Raw genomic sequence first — 13,835 nt, 5'->3', positions numbered from 1 at the left:
CTTGCTGATTGTCTTAATTATAACTTTGTTTTTGTTCATCTGTTCATTCTTATAGTTTATAATTGAACCTATACGTATATAGATACTTATACATATTGAACAGAAAACTACAAATATAACATTTTCCTAATTATATAAACTATATTGAAGAAAGAAACTGGCGGTGTTTGATTATTCGCTCACCTGCTGTGCTGCTTTTCTCTCTCCAGTAGCCGTCCCTTCTCTTCTGATCCATTGGCCCACATTGAAAAAATACGCTAGCGCGACAAATCAAATTGTACTTGCTACACCATAGTAAGGAAAATTCTTTATCAACATTCTCAATTATAAAAAGAGAAAATCTTTCCAAAGCAGACTACAGTAACTGCATTGCCAAAACAAGTGAAGAAGGACCCAGGGTGCTGCCCACAAAATGAACAATTAGTATCAATATCTTTTTTATATTTTATAAAAGAGTATTGACTGGGTATGTACGGTGAATAATTCTAAATGAAACTTCTTTTATTTTATTTGTAATTAAGTAGCCATTTGGGATGAGCCATTTTTCTCCAATCAATATCTGAAACAAAAGAATTCCAATAAAAAGTAACATTTGGAACTGATATAATTCCATTAAGAAATAAAGATTGTACTGATTTATTTAAAGAGGTTGCAGAGAAACATTTTCCAACCATTGTAGTAGAAGGGTCTAAAAGAGAAAACACAGAAGGATAGGGGATGCCTTGGAATAATCTAATAACTCCAGATGGTATGGCATCAAATACAACAGCAAATTCTTTAGGGGAGATGGGAATATTGAATCGATTAAGAACTTCTTTATAATTTAATAAATGGCCATTTGAGTTAAATAATTGACTAACAAGCAGAATATTTGCTTCAAATAAAATATTTGTGATGACCACCCTTCTCAAAGCTATTCATAACTACTGATTTTTTAATATAATGAATACCATTTTTCCAAATAAAAATTTTATCAGTTTGATTCAAAATGGATTTGTCAACATGGATAGATTGAGCAGCATATGCAAGTCTGGAGATACCTTCCCCTTTAGTAAGAAGAATTCTTCCCCTCATAGATAAATCTCTCTGGAGTCATATGTTTAATTTTCTATGAGTTTTCTCAATAATAGGGTCAAAATTAATAGAGCCATCTAACTTTTTCATTTTTACAAAAAGAGATGCCCAAGTAAACTATTTTATCTTTAACTGGGATATTATTAATTGTAGAAAGACTAGATTCTTTAAATGAAAATAATTCACATTTAGACAAATGTAAAAAAAAAGGCCAGAAGCTTTGGAGGATTCAATTGTACTAATAGCAAAGGGGACACAAGATGCATCTCTTAAAAAGAGAGCAGTATTGTCTGCTTATTGGCTGATTTTGAATTCCCTTTCCGCAGTGATAATCCCTTTCAAGGCACTTGTTTTAATATAATGAGAAAGTACCTGAGTGGCCAGAAGGAAAAGATAGGGTGAAATGGGGCATCCTTGTCTGATACCCCTCTGAAGGCTAAAACAACTTGAAGTACCAAAAAAAAAAATTTAATGAACAATTACTCTTCAAAGTAATCACCAAACCAAATTTTTTAATACAACGAAAAATAAAATTGTGCGTTTCCATGTCAAGTGCTTTGTAAAAGTCTAGAAATAATATAAAACTTTTTCGTCAGAAATAAAATCTAAATAATCAATGATGTCTAAAATTAATCTTATATTATTAGAGATTAATCTGTTTTTTTTTTTTTAAGAAAACAGACTGTGATTCATGAATTAAATAACTCATTACCTTTTGTAATCTTTGGGCAAAAATTTGAGCTACAGTTTTATAATCTGTATTAAGTAAACAAATTGGACGCCAGTTTTCAATATGTAGTGGATCCTTTTTGGGCTTTGGAATTAGGTTAATCAAACCTTGTGTTAAAGTATGTGGGAGAGCACTTTGCAAAAAAACTCTCTGCATAAACTTCAACCAGGAAAGGAGCTAAAGATATTGAGAAAGTCTTGTAAAACTCAGTAGTAATACTGTCATTTCCTGGTGATTTATTAACTTTTAGATGGTTTAAAGAATCAATTACTTCTTTTATAGAAATAGGTTCATCGCAGCAAATTTTATCACTTTCCTCTATAATGTTCAGTCAGTTATTGAATCTAAAAAAGAGGATGTATAAGTATCATCTGAATGAGAGGTATATAACAATTTATAAAAATTATAAAAATAAGAAGATATAGTCTTGGGGTCATCACCAATGTTACCATAAATCATGAGTTTAGTCATGCTATTATAAATGGCATTTGATTTCTCTAACCTAAAAAAGTATGCAGAGTTTTGTTCGCCTTGCTCCATCCACCTCCTTCTAGATCGCACAAAAGCACCTTCAGCTTTATTTTTGTAAATGTCGTCAAGCTGATTTTGTAATTGATTAAGTAAAGCAGTTTCATCAACTGAAATATTTTCAGGGGAGCTTTGAGTGAGCAAAGTAATCTTACTAACCACTGCTTCTTCCTCTGCTTTCTTAAATTTACTAAGCATACTTCCATGGCATCTCATAAAATTTCCAATATCAAATTTAAGTAGTTCCCAATTATTAATAAACGAATGTTCCCTTAATGCTTTTTTTCCAATATTTAATTTAAAAATTAATTTTTAACCTAACAGTATTATTACATAAATGAGAGCTATTTAGTTTCCAATATGAAATTTATTGAAAATATAATTTTTATATAGATAGCTTTATGATCAGTTAGGGGTGTAGGAAGAATATCAACTGTGATATTTTGAGAATTTAAAGAATTAGAAATCAGCCAAAAGTCTAATCGAGAAAATTGAGAAGCAGCTTTATTACTCCAGGTAAAAGCTTTTGTGTTAGGGAATTTGGATCTCCAGACATCAAATATATCTAATCTCTCCATGAATTGTTTAATTTTAGAATTGAGTGAAGAGGGGCGACCTGGAGGCCATTTATCAAGAGCACTATCGATTGGAATATTAAAGTCCTCACCTATAACAATTATAGAATTTGGAAAATTTTTGAGCCAATATTGTAATATGCTTATTATATAATCAAGAAAACTTACATTTTTAGTCTTAATATTAAATCCATATATATTGGCAATGATAACAATACTTTAGTCAATATCAATGATATTACACAAAAAATGTCCATTTGAATCACTGTCCGAATGCAAAATATTCCCTTTAAATGCATTTCTTAGAGTAGTAACTCCTGCCGAGTGTTCAGTTCCGTGAGAAAACCAAAGGTCATTACCCCACTGAGATCTCAAAAACTTGTGAGTGGGATTCTTGGGAGAAACAAAAATCAGGCTTTAATTGTTTCGCAAATAAAAATAAGGCTTTTCTTTTTATAGACTGTCTCATACTGTCTCAGTGCACCACTTAGCTGGCTTCCACACAGGTTTCTGCACCTTGTTTATACACTCTATGAACAGCAGCTACGCTAATTATTCTCTTTATTCTCCATTTCCACCTGGGGATACTCTTCCCGAGGCCCTCAGACTATGCAGAGTCACTGATTCGATCCAAGACCAACGACAAGATGATACCAAGGTTTCCATATCCTGGACCGGGGCGTATCCTGAGCAGCTACTGTGGTGGTCATGGAGGAGTGGAAAACATGAGACTGATTCCTGTGACGCTCCAGGGACAGACGAGTCTTCGCTGAGGCCAGCTTCCAGCCTCCGCCGCTGAGACTGCAGCTCTGCACAAGACGTTTGGCCAGCGGAGAAATTAAAATGGTCGTGCCCAACTGAGCCTGGTTTCTCTCAAGGTTTTTTTTCTTCACTTTCGCCAATTAGTGAAGTTTTTTTTCCCTCTCCGCTGTCGCCACTGGCTTGCATGATTTGGGATCTGTAGAGCTGCGCATCGTTGGATTTGCTCTTCAGTGTTTGGACTCTTAGTAGTGATTATTAAACCACACTGAACTTAAACACTAAAAACTGAACTACACTCTTCCAATTTACTATGACCTTTTATGTGAAGCTGCTTTGACACAATCTACATTGTAAAAGCGCTATACAAATAAAGGTGAATTGAATTGAATCATACCCCTGACATTTAAAGAAAATTAAAAAAAAAATTTAAAAGAAAAATCTAAGAGAACTGTGAGAACAATAGATCTTAATTTAAAAGCTTAAAACAAATGTCAGTAATAAATGAGTCGACTTATCATATAACATCCTAAGAACAAGACCAACAGTGAGATTTGCATAAATGGCTAAACCTGCTCATGATGAGACAAAGTATTCAAAACAGATGCCGAACAACAATTCAGAATCCATTAAATGGGAAGTGTGATTTCTTTGCCCTCAACAAAAGCACGAGCTCTTACGTAGTAAGCTTTTTTCCCGGCATCTCTCGCACTTTTGATTATAGGTCACAGCTTTTTCCTTCGCTCACTGTCTTCTTCACAGAAGTCTTTGGCAAAGCGTAGCTTGCTATCACGGAGGTATGCGTTATTTCTAGCTGCCCTCCAAATTGCGTCACGGTGCACTCTGCTGGTAAACTGAATAATACCAGGCCTGGGTTTATCAGTGTGCAGTTTTCCCAAGCGATGAACAGAATCGATTACATCTGGGAGCTTAGATTTTCCATCAGGTAGCACTTCCTGACAAATTCGAATCACATCATCTTGTACATTTTGTTCTGCTTTCTCCGGAAATCCGTACAACTTAAGATTCCATCTTCTATGGTATCCTTCCAGCTCCCGAATTCGGTTCTCCAGCCTGTTGCGATGATGCTTTTCCTCATCGATGCATTTCTAAGCGTTAGTTATCTTTACCTTCAAGTCTTTTACCTCTGTACAAACGAAATCCTTTTTCAGGCCTTCAATTCGCATAGCGTTGTTGTTTATCAGGAAATCAGTTCAGAGAGAGTGGATATAAAATCTCCACCAGATGTGTCTGATTTACCACGTTTACTGGATGGCGGCTTACTTGGGGTCACGGGTAAAGATGGAAAGTCATCCACAGCAGAGGGTAAAGGGGGGGATACATGGGTGTCATAATCATGACAAACATCCCTCAGTAAATTGCTTCTTTCAGAAGATTTCATGCCTTCATGGTTAGACGCAACACAATCTCACGACGGAAATTCGTTACGTTTTGATTTAGTGGCTAATTCGTATGAATTTGGATGATCTAATTCGTACAATTTAGTACGATTTGCTCATCCCCCAATGACGGTTGGGTTTATTAGTGGGGTTAGGTGCCACGCCTACTATTTAAAATCGTACAATTTCGTATGACTGAACTCGTACGAATTAGCCACTAAACTGACAAAACGTAAAATACTTACGTTTTCTTGTGAGATCAGGCTGGTTAGACATCATAATAGTAGGTGTAGTCGAACTGCTAACAGTGTGATCTAATAGATCTTTCCTTTTCTTTTGAGACTTCGACAAATAAATTCATCATCAAACTACAGATAACAATTTCAAAAGAAGGCTTGATAAGCGTCACTTACGTTCAAAAAATAATTTGTTGCAGAGCTTGGGAAAGACAACTATTCAGAGCGCCATCTTCCCGCCGTTCTGCTGGTTTTCTTTACGTCCACTATGGATGCAAAATAAACTTCAGCGCTTACGTCACACACAGCAGTACTGATAAAAAGACTATTATTTGTTTAGAACTAATACATTTAATTTATCTAGTGAAACAAGTTGTTAAAACATTTTTTAGAGACATGGAATAAATGTGAATTTATTTATTTATTTTGAGAATTAGACAGCCTAATCTCACGAGGAAAACGTTAGCATTTTACGTTTTGTCAGTTTAGTGGCTAATTCGTATGAATTTGTACGAGTTCAGTCTTACGAAATTGTACATTTTTAAAAAGGAGGCGTGGCATGTAACCCCACCCCTAAACCCAACCGTTATTGGGGGATGAGCAAATCATACTATATTGTATGAGTTAGATTGAACGAATTCATACGAATTAGCCACTAAATCAAAAAGTTACGAATTTCCGTGAGATTGTGTTGGAATTAGAGGAGGAATCGATAAAACACCTGTTTTTTGAATACTCAAATGTTTTGGTTTGATGTTGATTATCTTATATTTAAACTTACGAAATTAAAAATTCTGTTTTCTCGTAAAGAATTTTTTTTGATATACAATAATAATAACTAAAGTTTAAAGCAAAACCTGTTTATTAATAAATGAAAGTATATGGGAAGTACCATGTACACAAACAAAAATGGCCCAATAATAAGCCTAATATTTATTTGTTTAAAATTGATCTTAAGCATTATATCGAAACCCTAAAAGACACAAAAAATAAAAAAGCTATAAGGATGCATGCAATTTTGGAATCCTTTTCTTATGTGAATTTTTTATAATTTATATATCCCCTGGAATTTCCATTTATTTTTTTGTTTAGTTTTTTATTCTTTACTGATTTGTTCCTTTGATGTGAAAAAATGTAAGAGTTGTATTCCTCATTTTTTATATGCTATTGTTCTTCTTATGCAATAAAATTTAAATAAAAAACTATTATTTATTTATACCTTTTAAAGAAGTTAATGCTGTGCAAAAGTGATTCCTTTAGGCCTAATTTAACTTATAAAATCTCATTTAACTTTTAATGAAAATGTTATTGAAGAACCAGAGCTAAACTTAAATGGAATTAGAGCATTTGATAAAAAATGTAATAATAAATATATTTGACAACTTTTCCAAAATAAAAGTTATAAAGTTCCTAAGGGCAGATTTTATTGGGCATCCTTTATTGACCTAATATACTGGAAAAACGCCTGGCTATTACCTCATAAGTACTGAATTCCCAATAAAACAAAAGAGGTTCATTTTAAAATTCTTTATAAAATATATCCAGTGAATAATACTTTGACAAAATATATGCAGGTTAATGCTCGTTTTGTAAAACTGAAGACAAAACCCGCATATTTTTTTGCTTTTGGAATAGCTTATATCTCCATATAGGTAGTTACATTGCTTCTTCCAGCGCCTTTAGCAACAAGATATTATTTGTTACTATAAAGGTAAAACTGATATATCAGAGAACTACATTATTAACTATTTTAATTTTATGGAAAACATTTTATTCACAAACAAATATTCTCCAATTCACAGCCTTCTTTTTCACATTTTTAAATTGAAATTGATGTTTTTACTAAGCCTCTTAGACTGGTTAAAAACAAGAGAAGTGAGATTCTTGGATTATTATGATAATTATTTTGGAAATATCACGGATACACGAGTCTTTCCTTTTGCTGTATTTGTGTTATTTATGTATCTCTGTTTACATTTTTTTTCTTTTTTAATTGTTTTATATGTGTTTATAATATTATTTAACCTGATCTGTTAAGTTATTATCATTGTTACTATTATTGCCTTTTTGTGTAAGATCAGATTTTATATGTTTGTTATTGGTCAATAAAAAAGACTTTTTATTTATTTATTTATTCATTTATTCCATTTTTTTTACATTATTTTATTTTTCATTCTTTTAAAAATTATTTTATTCTCAAACATCATCCAATGTTTATTGTTTATGTACCAATAATGTGCAATAAAAACACGTATTTTGCTGTATTTTATTTTTATTTAAATAGGACCTTTCACAAGACTGCTATGACGTGTTTAATGGTCATCAGCATCTTAAAGTACACCTGAAATCAAAACGAACTATGATTTTGTTCGCTCACATTGTTAGTTTTGTGGTGAACAATTAATCTGTGCAGGACTGTCTGGAGGCACAAGGTTGGGGAAGGTTACAGAAAAATTTCTGCTGCTCTGAAAGTTCCAATGAGCACAGTGGCCTCCATCATCCATAAGTGGAAGATGTTTGGAACCACCAGGACTTTTCCTAGAGCTGGCCGACCATCTAAGCAGAGTGATCAGGGGAGAAGGGCGTTTGTCAGGGAGGTGATCAATAACTCGATGGTCACTCTGTCTGAGCTCCAGCGTTCTTCTGTGGAGAGAGGAGAACATTACAGAAGGACAACCATCTGTGCAGCAATCCACCAATCAGGCCTGTATGGTAGAGTGGCCAGATGGAAGGCATCTGAAGGACTCTCAGACTATAAGAAAGAAAATTCTCTGGTCTGATGAGACTAAAATTGAACTCTTTGGGGTGAATGCCAGGCGTTACGTTTGGAGAAAACCAGGCACCACTCATCACCAGGCTAATACCATCTCTACAGTGAAGAAGGGGGTGGCAGCATCATGCTGTGGGGATGTTTTTCAGCAGCAGGAACTGGAAGACTAGTCAGGATAGAGGGAAAGATGAATGCAGCAATGTTCTGAGACATCCTGAATGAAAACCTGCTTCAGAGTGCTCTTGACCTCAGACTGGGGTGACGGTTCATCTTCCAGCAGTACAATGACCCAAAGCACACCACCAAAATATTAATGGAGTGGCTTCACAACAGCTCAGTGAATGTCTTTGAGTGGCCCAGCCAGAGCCCAGACCTAAATCTTATTGAACATCTCTGGAGAGATCTGAAAATGGCTGTACACCGTCGCTTCCCATCTAACCTGATAGATCTTGAGAGGTACTGCAAAGAGGAATGGGCAAAAAGTCCCAAAGACAGGTGTGCCAAGTTGTGGCATCATATTCAAAAAGACTTGAGGCTGTAATTGCTGCCAAAGGTGCATCAACAAAGTATTGAGCAAAGGCTGTGAATACTTCTGTACATGTGATTTTTCAGGTTTTTTGGTTTTTAATAAATTATTCTTGTCATTATGGAGTATTGTGTGTAAAATTTTCAAAGGAACTGGCAACATTTATTACAATCACATATCTATTCATTCATCTTCTTTTACGCTTAGTCCCTTTATTAATCTGGGGTCACCACAGCGGAATGAACCCCCAACTTATCCAGCATATGTTTTACGCAGTGGATGCCCTTCCAGCTGCAACCCATCACTGGGGAACACACATACACTCTCATTTACACACATACACTAAGGACAATTTTAGCATACCCAATTCACCTATACCGCATGTCTTTGTAAACCGGAACATGCAAACTCCACACAGAAATGCCAACTGACCCAGCCGAGGCTCGAACCAGCAACCTTCTTGCTGTAAGGCGACAGCACCACTTACTGCGCCATTGCGGCGCCCCATCACATATCCAATAATAACAAAATGATTTGTTCAAAGTTTTCCAGTCAAATTCATTGAGCCTCTACAAAAATGTTTCAGTATACTAATATTCAGTGCAATTTAAAAGCTTAACTAGGTTAAACTAGGCAAGTCAGGTTATAAGAAAAGTAAACAAAGTTTTAAGAAATTAAACATCACTTTGGATATATTTTTTAAAAAGAATTAAAATTTCAAGAGGGTGAATAATTTTGCCTTCAAATGTGTCTCATCCATATATAATACTTACCTTTGAATAAGATCTAGTGTGGCATTGATTGATTATATATATATATATATATATATATATATATATATATATAGAACGCATTCATATACACACACACGTACTCTAGATATGGTTAGAAACATGTTTGTCAAGAAAACAAAAGCGCACACATCAATCTTAATATAATTACAAAAACACAAATACAGACGGCAACACCAAGAATGCAAATATCTTTATTATTTATTTACTTAAAAAAGCTCAAGACAACAAACTTTTCTATTGTCCCTGATATGAATTTACAGGTGGAAATACTCTTAGCAACAATTTCACAAGCTGTGACCTGACAGTGGAGGTGTGCGTGTGGACTGCTCTACAGTAAGATTCATCTTGTGCTTCCCTGTGAAGATTTCTGTGCACGTTACCTAATGGAGGAGATTAGAATTGAAGGATTTTAATATGTATAAAAACTGCTTCACTGCCAGAAAGGCACATTACACTGTTTGCATCTGTACATAATGGCAAGTTATCCAATTAATACAAATACTTAAATGAAAGTAATCTAAGAAGTTGTGAGGAGATGCTAACTAGCTAACAATGTAGCCTCAAACATATTTGAACACATTTGATTTACAAACTGTAGATTCTTATTTAAGGCTTAAAACACATCACACTCTGCATCTGAACTTATAGACAGAGAATGGAGCACACTCAAAAGTAAACAAATCAAACACCTGACACCCTTAAAGGGGCGAGGCCTGTGTGTTTAGAATAAGACAGAAGCTGTGTGTGTGTGTGTGTGTGTGTGTTAATGCCTAAATCACTGTTTTCTGCTTTCAGATAAATGCAATATAAAGCATTAGAGTAGATGTGACAGTAATTGACCATATATTAACATAGTTACAACCTGTAATGCCTAAATAAAAGTAAATTACTGTATTTTATTTTTTGCACTTCACAATTTCATACAAATCCTACTCATTTTACAGTAAAATACAGTTTCCTTTTATTACAGCAAAACACTGGCTATTTTACAGTGTACAGTTTAAATAACTGCCACAGAGAAGACATCTAACAATCTAAGCCCACCACCACCCCCTTCCTCTTGGAAGGACATCTATTTATCATTTATTCATCCATCCAGGAAATACCTAACCAGGGGTTTGTTTCCAAAATAACGGCATAACTCGCGGCTGAACTATCATAGTATAATGCATCGTTTGGGAAAAGAATGATGTAGAGACAAGTGTTTCCTAAAACCGTAGCTGATTTGTCCAACACAATCTCACGGCAATTCGTAACTTTTTGATTTAGTGGCTAATTCGTACGATCTAATTCGTACAATTTTGTACGATTTGCTCATCCCCCAATGATGGTTGGGTTAGGGGTAGGGTTAGGTGCCGCGCCTCCTTTTTAAAAATCGTACAATTTCGTATGACTGAACTCGTATGAATTCGTACGAACTAGCCACTAAACTGACAAAACGTAAAATACTTACGTTTTCTCGTGAGATCAGGCTGGCTTTGTCGCAGATGCATCGTTTGAACCACGTTAGTTGTAACGTAAAACGTCCGTTATGATGAAACACCGGTATGAAACACCGTCTCCGACCTCCGCCAAGCATTGGCCAGCGCAGGCGTCACTGTTCTGTGTCGAACCACCAAGGCAGATCTCCTGGCCACATATAACTCCCTGGAATCTAGGGCACCTCTTCCTTCCATCACTCCACCGTCCAAAGCCCCGAAGAAATCCAGCCAGGTTCGAAGCTCTCCATACCAACTTCCAGATTCAAGCCAGTCCTCCTGACCCAAATGCAGCAGCAGGCCTTCAGCAAGTCTGGGACGAGCCCCGGGTCCCGATGACGTTGGATCTCAATCCCTGGAAGTTGGACTCAACGCCGGCTCTACACACGCTCCCACAAGCTGCCAGTATAACGTGAGCTTGCCTCAACTAGCGGCACCAGAATCCCATCCCCAACTCCATCCTTGGCCCGCCGCACCTCCTTCCAACTCAAGCGCAAGGTCGCTACAGGAAGCACAGGCCCAAATTCCTAATCTGCTTCCCCATCCCTTTCAAGTTCCCACGACCAACTCGAGCGTGTGGCTGCCTCTACTCCCAGCTCAAACCTTAGCTCCACTAATTTCTCCCCTTCTTCCCCAGATTTTCTCAGGCCCCGGCACAAGCTCCAGCATGAGGCCGGCTCTGCTGATGTCAATAACGGCAGCAGCTCCTCCTCTCTTCTCTTTTCCTTTTACCTTTGATCCTAGGTAATAGCGCAAGCATGCCTCCCCAAACGCCTCTAGCCTCTAACTTTCCACAGCCACTTTCTCACACTAAGTCTTTTTCTCTGTCCATAGCCACGTCTCTACCTGTTCCACCCAATGCCCTCGCTCTGGATCCTCCACCTGTCTCCAACATCATCAGGAGCCAAATCCTGTCAGGTTCCGATGTTGATCTTTTTTCTCTCCTCTCACCCATTTCACCCACATCGGCAGACCGCCAGATAGATTGCGGCCAATTTTCAGTAACCCAAAAACTTTCTCTGATAAAAAACGCCTAATAATCTACCTTTCCTCCCGGCATAACTCTCTGTTTCCTAGTATCAACAGCCTCATCCCTCTAGAAGAGTTCTCAATGAACTATCATGACATCGACCAAGCTATTTCCCTAATCATAATCTTGGGTCGCGGCGCTTGGATGGCTAAAGTCGACATAACTCGAGATTCCCCTAGCTGAGGAAAAAACAGCCGTCCAAGCACTTCAATCGAATTCTTGGGAATCAAATTAGACTCCAATAAATTCCAAGCGTCCCTACCAAAATAGAAAATTGATCGAACGATCCTGGTAGCTGGTCAACCCTATTAGACAGCTCCACCTGTTCTAAGCGCGAGCTATTATCAATTCTTGGCCATTTGTATTTCGCAATGCGCATAATTCCCCAAAGCCGCTCATTTATTTCTCACCTCTTATTTCTCGCGTCCTCAGTGCACGGTTTAGAGGATCAAATATCCATCGACGACGGCAGCCTAAATGAACTCCGTTTAAGGATATTATTCCTCAAACAATGGAACGGTCTCTCCTTCTTTTACAGCGACTTATAATCCTCCCCAGCAGATATTAATTTATTCACCGATGCTGCCCCGTCAGTCGGATTTGGAGGTTATTATCAAGGATGCTGGTTCACGTCCACTTGGCCGCCCCAGCTGTTAGACCTGCCGCAACCACTAAAATCCTTGGCGCTATTCGAGCTTTATCCACTAGTCATCGCTGCATCCCTATGGGGTAAAGAATGGTCCACTTCCTGCATTATAATTCACTGCGACAATGAAGCAAGCATTCACTGCATAAATAAAGGCTGTTCAGATTCGGTAGTATTAATTCCCCTGCTAAGACGCCTAACTTGGATCTCAGCATGTGACCAGTTTATTTTAACTGCAAAGCACATTCCTCTGTCAAAAAAATCTAATTGCTGACTCTCTCTCTCGTTTTGCCTTCCAGAAATTCAGACATTTGGCACCAGAGGCGGATCAGTTTCCAATTCAAGTACCTCCTTATTCAGAGCTGATAATTCCATAGATCATCCTTCAAAAAAACCTGCTTGGAGCCTTCCTCGACTTTATCCTCCTAGCAGTGGCACCTAGAACCCTCCAGTCATATTTAACAGCATGGAAAAGCTGTAAAGCATTCCACGCATGTTACAACATACTGTTTCCTGATTTTTCCCTACTCACCATTTCTTCTTACATATCTTACCTCACAATTATCAAAAAACTTCAAGTTAATTCCTTCAAAGGCTATTTGAGTGGAATTCAAATTTTCCACAAACTCATTTACGGTTCCCCTGCACCTCACATAGCTAATTCTCAATCAGCCCCTCTCACGAAAGGCATCCAAAGAATCCACCCCACACGTCAAGACACCCGACAACCTATAACACTGAAAACACTCATTAAATGCATATCCACTTTTCGCAAAGGATATGAATCAATCTACACAGCGCGTACACTCGACGCTATGTTTATTTTAGCCTTCTTCGGATTTTTAAGGTGTTCCGAACTGACCATTACTTCATCCCACCATATCCGATCTAGTAACACTTGATAACTAAACCATTTCTTTTCTCATTAAACAAAGCAAAACTGATCAAGCAAAAAGATGTCATTACATTTACATTTTTAATCTTCAATCACCTATTTGTCTATACCAAACACTGCTAGCATTTTCACAAATCAGCAAATCACAAGCCACTTCCCCATCAGACCCTCTTTTTACAAACGATTGCAATCGCCCAGTCACTCGTTTCTGATTCCAGAAGCATCATAAATGCGTCCTAATTAAGTCTGGCTTTCCAGTCGACAATTTCTCCAGCCATTCCTTTAGAATAGGCGCAGCCACCACCGCAGCACAAAATGGTCTATTCGTGTATGACATTCGATACACTTGGAGGCTGGTCCTCAGAGGCCTTTAAGTGCTACATTCAATCTGACC

The 13,835-nt window shown here is 37.1% G+C and overlaps 1 pseudogene; it reads left to right on the top strand.

Moving 5' to 3' along the window:
• Positions 1–11,628: 11,628 nt before the first annotated feature.
• LOC130243809 (uncharacterized) lies at positions 11,629–12,923 on the top strand (annotated as a pseudogene).
• The last annotated feature ends 912 nt before the right edge of the window (positions 12,924–13,835 follow it).

The sequence above is a fragment of the Danio aesculapii genome, chromosome 16, assembly GCF_903798145.1.
Source record: "Danio aesculapii chromosome 16, fDanAes4.1, whole genome shotgun sequence".
In the NCBI taxonomy this organism is placed as follows: domain Eukaryota; kingdom Metazoa; phylum Chordata; class Actinopteri; order Cypriniformes; family Danionidae; genus Danio; species Danio aesculapii.
Note: the sequence above shows the minus strand (reverse complement) of the source record. Positions and strands in the feature narration are given on the sequence as shown.